The following is an 8,206-nucleotide window of genomic DNA, read 5'->3' as shown; positions in this document are numbered from 1 at the left end:
GAAAAGTAGAGTGATTAATCCCAAACACTGAGTGATTAGAGTGTATACACAAATCCAGTGAGGGTTCAATAGCTCAATTCCATATATCCATGTTTGATCATTGCTGTCTTGCAAGTTTGTGAACTCTTTTGATTAACTCAACTCAATTGTGAACATATTTTAATAAGGCTTGGCCCTTGGTTGTGCATATATGATTCCTTGAAAATTTGACTAAATATAACCACATGTAAGCTCTATGTGTATATAGGTGGATAGTAATTAGAATTGCATGAGTCATTTAGGTTACATGCATTTAGATAGATTACATTGTATAGATTACACCATTCTGCCTTCACTCTTTTCCAGTTTTTCTTGAGCTAAGCATGAGGACATGCTAATGTTTAAGTGTGGAGAGGATGATAAACCACTATTTTATGATTTATCTTGTGCTCAACTAAGTGGTTTTTATCAAATCTTTGCTCACTTATTCACATTATTTGCATGGTTTTATAATTCCTTCCTTATTCTGTGATATATATGAAAACATGTTTCTTAGGCCTTAAAACTGTTGATTTTAATTATCCTTTATTACCATTCGATGCCGTGATCTGTGTGCTATGTATTTTTCAGGCTTTATAGGGCAAGAAAGGCTTAGAGGACAAAAAGGAAACATGCAAAATAGAAGGAACGCGAGAAAATGAAGTTTTGAGAAACTGGCAGCGACGCGCACGCATGGACGACGCAGACGCATGCCTCGCGCAAAACACAAGCGACGCGTACGCGTGACTAACGCGTATGTATGGGAATAAAAATCGCCAAATGACGCGCACGCGTAACCCACGCACACGCGTGACAGACGCCACGTGCAGAAAGTTGCAGAAAAACGCCCTCAGCGATTTCTGGGCCCCTTTTCGGTCCAAATCCAAGCCCAGAAACACAGAATAGAGGCTGGAGAATGAGGGAATCAAATTATTCATCAATCATACATTCATAATTCAGATTTTTAGGTTTTAGATGTAGTTTTCTAGAGAGGGAAGCTCTCTCCTCTCTCTTAGGTTTTAGGATTAGGATTTCTCTTAGGTTAGGTTTACTTCTTCTTTATTCCAGGTTCAATGTTCCTTTAATTTCAGTTTCTTTTTTACTTCTATTTATTCTATGACTTTAGTTTGTTTATTTTCCCAATTTGATTTATGAACTCTATGTTAGATTTAATTTCTTTATTTAATGCAAGTTGAGGTATTTCAGATTTATGATTGTTTTCTTCTATTTATGATATAAATATTTTAGATTTTTCCCTTTTTGGCTTTGGTTGAGTAATTGGTGACACTTGAGTTATCAAACTCCTTGTTGATTGAAAATTAGAATTTGCTGATTGATTTGGATCCCTCTAAAGCTAATCTTTCCATAGGAGTTGACTAGGACTTGAGGATTCAAATTGATTAGTCCACTTGACTTTCCTTTATTTAGTAAGGGTTAACTAAGTGGGAGCAATAAAGAATTCTCATCACAATTGATAAGGATAACTAGGATAGGATTTCCAGTTCTCATACCTTGCCAAGAGTTATTCATGATAATTAATTTACTTTCTTGCCAATTTATTTCCTTGTTCCCTATTTTGAAAACCCAAAAAGTATCTTTTTCCATAACCTGATAAATCATACTTCCCTGTAATTCCTTGAGAGATGACCCGAGGTTTAAATAATTCGGTTATAAATTTTATTGGGTTTTGTTACTTGTGGCAACCAAACTTTTGTACGAAAGAATTCTCTGTTGGTTTAGAAACTATACCTATAATGTGATTATTTTTATAAAGTTCTTTACTATCAGAAAATCCAATCGTCATCTCTACTTGCATGCTTTTCCTGTTCATCCCTTTGATCCATTCCTAGCCTTTCCAATTTGAATTCACTAACAAACATATCAAGGCATCTAGTGGAATGAAAGGTGAATCAAAATTAGCAATTAAGGGCCTAAAAAGCATGTTTTCACTCTTAAGCACAAATTAGGAGACAATCATGAAACCATGCTATTTCATTGAATAAATGTGGATAAAAGGTCATAAAATCCTCCAAATTAAGCACAAGATAAACCCTAAAAATGGGGTTTATCAACCTCTCCACACTTAAACCATAGCATGTCCTCATGTTATATCAAGAAGGAAACAAAGGGTATCAACATTTATTCAATGTAACAACTAACTAAATGCATCCTATCTAAATGCAACTATCTATATGAACGCAACTACTTAGTCAAATTAAATCAATTCCCAAGAGAACATGGTGCACAAAATTGTGATCACACTTTTCACAACTCCGCATAACTAACTAGCAAGTGCACTTGGTCGTCCAAGTAATACCTTACGTGAGAAAGGGTCGATCCCACGGAGATTGTCGGCTTGAAGCAAAATATGGTCATCCTGTAAATCTTAGTCAGGCAGATTCAAATGGTTATGAGATTTTGATAATTAAATGATAAATAAAACATAGAATAAGATAAAGATAATTATGTAATTCATTGGTGGGAATTTCAGATAAGCGTTTGGAGAAGCTTTATTGTTTCTGAACCTCTGCTTTCCTATTGTTTCCTTCCAATCATGGGTGTTCCCTTCCATGGCAAGCTGTATGATCCTCTCGGATGAAAAATACTAGGTACGGTTTTCGCACGGCTAATCAACTGTCGGATTTCTCGTCTCGGATGAAAAATACCATGTACAGCAACCGCACAGCTAATCATCTGTCGGTTCTCACTAGCGTCGGAATAGGATCTCTCTATCCTTTTGCACACTGTCACTGCACCCAACATTCGCAAGTTTGAAGCTCGTCACAGTCATCCCTTCCCAGATCCTACTCGGAATACCACAGACAAGGTTTAGACTTTCTGGATCTCAGGAATGCTGCCAATTGGTTCTAGCCTATACCACAAAGGTTCTAATCTCACGGATTCGGATGCTCTGTTGTCAGGAGAGGTGATACAAATCGTGGATTAGAGACCCAAGAGATTATACTCCGGCTGTCATCCAATGACTACGTTGAACATCATGTAGACCGCTTGTGGTTGTCAGGCATGCGGATATTGGCTAAGCGAGTAATGAAGATAGTGGGTGATTGTCACGGGTCACCCCTTCATTCTAACTTAACTAAATTAAGTACGAGAGTATATCTTGGAAAAGAAGTAAGCATGAATTGAAAGAGAAACAATAGTACTTGCATTAATTCATGAAGAACAGCAGAGCTCCGCACCTTATTCTATGAGGTGTAGAAACTCCACCATAGAAAATACATAAGAGAAAAATGTCTAGGCATGGCTGAATGGCCAGCCTCCAAGTCCAATGATGATCAAAAGTCTCAAAAGTTCTGAATACAATGGTAAAAAGTGCTATTTATACTAAACTAGTTACTAGGGATTACAGAAAATGAGTAACTAAATGCAGATAGTGCAGAAATCCACTTCCGGGGCCCACTGGGTGTGTGCTTGGGCTCAGCATTGAGCTTTACACGTGCATAGGTCATTTCTAGAGTTAAACGCCAGCTTGGATGCTAGTTTGGGCGTTTAACTCCAGTTCTGGTGCCAGTTCTGGCGTTTTACACCAGAAAAGGGTCTCTGGTGGGCATTTGAACGCCAGTTTGGGCCATCAAATCTCGGGAAAAGTATGGACTATTATATATTTCTGGAAAGCCCAAGATGTCTACTTTCCAAAGCAATTGAGAGTGCGCCAATTGGGTATCTACGGCCCCAGAGAATCTACTTCGAGTGCAGGAGGGTCAGAATCCAGCAGCATCTGCAGTCCTTTCTCAGCCTCTGAATCAGACTTTTGTTCAGATCCCTCAATTTCAGCCAGAAAATACCTGAAATTATAGAAAAACACACAAACTCATAGTAAAGTCCAGAAATGTGATTTTTGCATAAAAACTAATAAAAATATAATAAGAAGTAACTAAAACATACTAAAAACTATGTAAAAATAATGCCAAAAAGGGTATAAATTATCCGTTCATCACAACACCAAACTTAAATTGTTGCTTATCCCCAAGCAACTAAAAACAAAATAGGATAAAAAGAAGAGAATATACAATAAATTTCAAAATTATCAATGAAGATTAGCTTCAATTAGATGAGTGGAACTAGTAGCTTTTTGCTTCTAAACAGTTTTGGCATCTCACTTTATCCTTTGAAGTTTAGAATGATTGGCATCCATAGGAACTCAGAATTCAGATAGTGTTATTGATTCTCCTTCTCCTAGTTTAGTATGTTGATTCTTGAACACAACTACTTTATGAGTCTTGGCCGTGACCCTAAGCATTTTGTTTACCAGTATTACCACCGGATACATAAATGCCACAGACACATAACTAGGTGAACCTTTTCAGATTGTGACTCAGCTTTGCTAGAGTCCCTAGTTAGAGGTGCCCAGAATTCTTAAGCACACTCTTTTGCTTTGGACCACGACCTTAACCGCTCAGTCTCAAGCTTTTCACTTGACACCTTCACGCCACAAGCACATGGTTAAGGACAGCTTGATTTAGCCGCTTAGGCCATGATTTTATTCCTTTGGGCCCTCCTATCCATTAATGCTCAAAGCCTTGGATCCTTTTTACCCTTACTTTTTAGTTTAAAGGGTTATTGGCTTTTTGCTCTTGCCTTTTGGTTTAAAGAGCTGTTGGCTTTTTCTGCTTGCTTTTTCTTTTTCTTTTTTTTTCTTTATTATTCGCCCCTTTTTTCGCAAACTTTGTGTTTTTCACCGCTTTTCTTGCTTCAAGAATCAATTTTATGATTTTTTAGATTATCAATAACATTTCTCTTTTTTCATTATTCTTTCAAGAGCCAACAATTTTAAGATTTATAAACTTCACTATAAAAAATATGCACTGTTCAAGCTTTCATTCAGACAACAAAAAGTATTGCCACCACATCAAAATAATTAAACTATTTTCAAGATAGAATTCGAAATTCATGTACTTCTTTTTCTTTTTCAGAAAAAATTTTTCATTTTAAGAAAGGTGAAAGATTCATTGAATCATTCATAGCTTTAAGACATAGATACTAAACACTAATGATCATGTAATAAAGACAAAAACATAGATAGAACAAAAAATAGAAAAATAAGAACAAGGGAATTAAAGAACGGGTCTACCTTAGTGACGGCGGCTAGTTCTTCCTCTTGAAGATTCTATGGAGTGCTTGAGCTCCTCAATATCTCTTCCTTGCATTTGTTGCTCTTCCCTCCTAGCTCTTTTATTTTCTCCATCCTCTTTCTTGTGATGGGCTTTTGAGATGAATCTTTCCATCTCCCATGACTCGGAGTTGGAAGTAACTGCCTTCCCTTTCTTCTTCCTAGAGGTTTCTCCGGCCTTAGGTACCATTAATGGTTATGGAAAAACAAAAAGCTGAGCTTTTCCACACCAAACTTAAAAGCTTTGCTCATCCTCGAGCAAAATAAGACAGAAGGGAGTAGAAGAAGAATGATGCAATTAATTTTGAAAACTTATTAATGTGTACAAGAAAAATTAAAAAGAGTTGAGAAGAATTTGAAAATGTTTTGGAAGGAATTGAAAAGAAATAAGAAAAGAGAATTAAAAAGGATTGGAAAGATTATTAATATTTGAAAATAGAAATTGAAAGATGAACGTTTAAAATATGTTTGATACAAGAAATTATGAATTAAAACATGAAAAATTAAAAAAATCGAATTGGAAACAAAATTACCTCCCTTGTGTCATCCTGGCATTAAACGCCCAGAATGCTATACATTCTGGCATTTAACGCCCACTTGACTGCCTCTTTGGGCGTTTAACACCCAGCTAGATACCCTGGCTGGCGTTAAACGCCAGGAATCCTTCTTTACTGGTGGTGTGCGAAATCGTGATCATTGCTTCCTTGGTAACGGCGCTAAAAACTCAATATGCACGTTCATGATCTTAATTCTATTTCACAACTTCGCACAACTAAACAGCAAGTGCACTGGGTCATCCAAGTAATACCTTACGTGAGTAAGGGTCGAATCCCACGGAGATTGTTGGTATGAAGCAAGCTATGGTCATCTTGTAAATCTCAGTCAGGCGGATTAAATTGTTTTAAGAAATTATAGTGGATGAAAATAAATAAAATATAAAATAGGATAGTGGTACTTATGTAATTCATTGGTGAGAATTTCAGATAAGCGTATAGAGATGATTTCGTTCCTCTGAACCTCTGCTTTCCTGCTGTCTTCATCCAAGCAATCCTACACCTTTCCATGGCAAGCTTTGTGTAGGGGATCACCGTACTCAATGGCTACTTCCCATCCTCTCTGTGAAAATGGTCCGATGCGCTGTCACTGCATGGCTAATCATCTAGAGGTTCTCGATCATACTGGAATAGGATTCACCCACCTTTTGCGTCTGTCACTACGCCCAGTACTCGCGAGTTTGAAGTTTGTCACAGCCATCCCTTCCCGGATCCTACTCGGAATACCACAGACAAAGTTTAGACTTTCCGGATCTCAGGAATGGCCATCCATGGGTTCTAACTTATACTACGAAGATTCCAATATCTCGGACTCGGTCCTCTGTATTAGATATCCAAGAGATACTCATTCTAGCTTGTTTGCATGTAGAACGGACGTGTTTGTCAGGCACGCGTTCATAAGTGAGAATGATGATGAGCGTCACATAATCATCACATTCATCATGTTCTTGGGTGCGAATGGATATCTTAGAAGCGGAAGAAGTTGAATTGAATAGAAAAACAGTAGTATTTTGTATTAATTCATGAGGAACAGCAGAGCTCCACACCTTAATCTATGGTGTGTAGAAACTCTACCATTGAAAATACATAAGTGATAAGGTCCAGGCATGGCCGAATGGCCAGCCCCATGATCTAAGAACTAAACGTTCCAACATTATCAAATACAATAGTAAAAAGTCCTATTTATACTAGACTAGCTACTAGGGTTTACAGAAGTAAGTAATTGATGCAGAAATCCACTTTCGGGGCCCACTTGGTGTGTGCTTGGGCTGAGCATGAAGCTTTCACGTGGAGAGGTCAATTTTGGAGTTGAACGCCAGTTTGTAACGTGTTTCTGGCGTTGAACTCCACTTTGCAACTTGTTTCTGGCGCTGAACGCCAGACTGCAACATGGAACTGGCGTTCAACGCCCGTTTGCGTCGTCTAAACTCGGGAAAAGTATGGACTATTATATATTTATGGAAAGCCCTGGATGTCTACTTTCCAACGCAAATGGAAGCGTGCCATTTGGAGTTTTGTATCTCCAGAAAATCCACTTTGAGTGCAGGGAGGTCAGAATCCAACAGCATCTGCAGTCCTTCTTCAACCTCTGAATATGATTTTTGCTCAGGTCCCTCAATTTCAGCCAGAAAATACCTGAAATCATAGAAAAACACACAAACTCATAGTAAAGTCTAGAAATGTGATTTTTAATTAAAAACTAATAAAAATATACTAAAAACTAACTAAATCATACTGAAAACTATGTAAAAACAACGCCAAAAAGCGTATAAATTATCCACTCATCACAACACCAAACTTAAATTGTTGCTTGTTCCCAAGCAACTGAAAATCAAATAGGATAAAAAGAAGAGAATATACTATAAAATTCAAACTATCAATGAAACATAGCTCCAATCAGATGAGCGGGACTTATAGCTTTTTGCCTCTTGAATAGTTTTGGCATCTCACTTTATTCATTGAAGTTCAGAATAATTGGCATCTATAGGAACTCAGAGTTCAGATAGTGTTATTGATTCTCCTAGTTCAGTATGTTGATTCTTGAACATAGCTACTTTATGAGTCTTGGCCGTGTCCCTAAGCACTTTGTTTTCCAGTATTACCACCGGATACATAAATGCCACAGACACATAACTGGGTGAACCTTTTCAGATTGTGACTCAGCTTTGGTAAAGTCCCCAATTAGAGGTGTCCAGGGTTCTTAAGCACACTTGATGAGCGGATAATTTATACGCTTTTTGGCATTATTTTTAGTTTGTTTTCAGTATGATTTAGTTAGTTTTTAGTATATTTTTATTATTTTTTAATTAAAAATCACATTTCTGGACTTTACTATGAGTTTGTGTGTTTTTCTTTGATTTTAGGTATTTTCTGGCTGAAATTGAGGGACCTGAGCAAAAATCAGATTCAGAGGTTGAAGAAGGACTGCAGATGCTGTTGGATTCTGACCTCCCTGCACTCAAAGTGGATTTTCTAGAGCTACAGAATTCCAAATGGCGCGCTT

The sequence above is a fragment of the Arachis ipaensis genome, chromosome B10, assembly GCF_059453495.1.
Source record: "Arachis ipaensis isolate K30076 ecotype BB chromosome B10, ASM5945349v1, whole genome shotgun sequence".
NCBI classification, from domain to species: domain Eukaryota; kingdom Viridiplantae; phylum Streptophyta; class Magnoliopsida; order Fabales; family Fabaceae; genus Arachis; species Arachis ipaensis.
Note: the sequence above shows the minus strand (reverse complement) of the source record.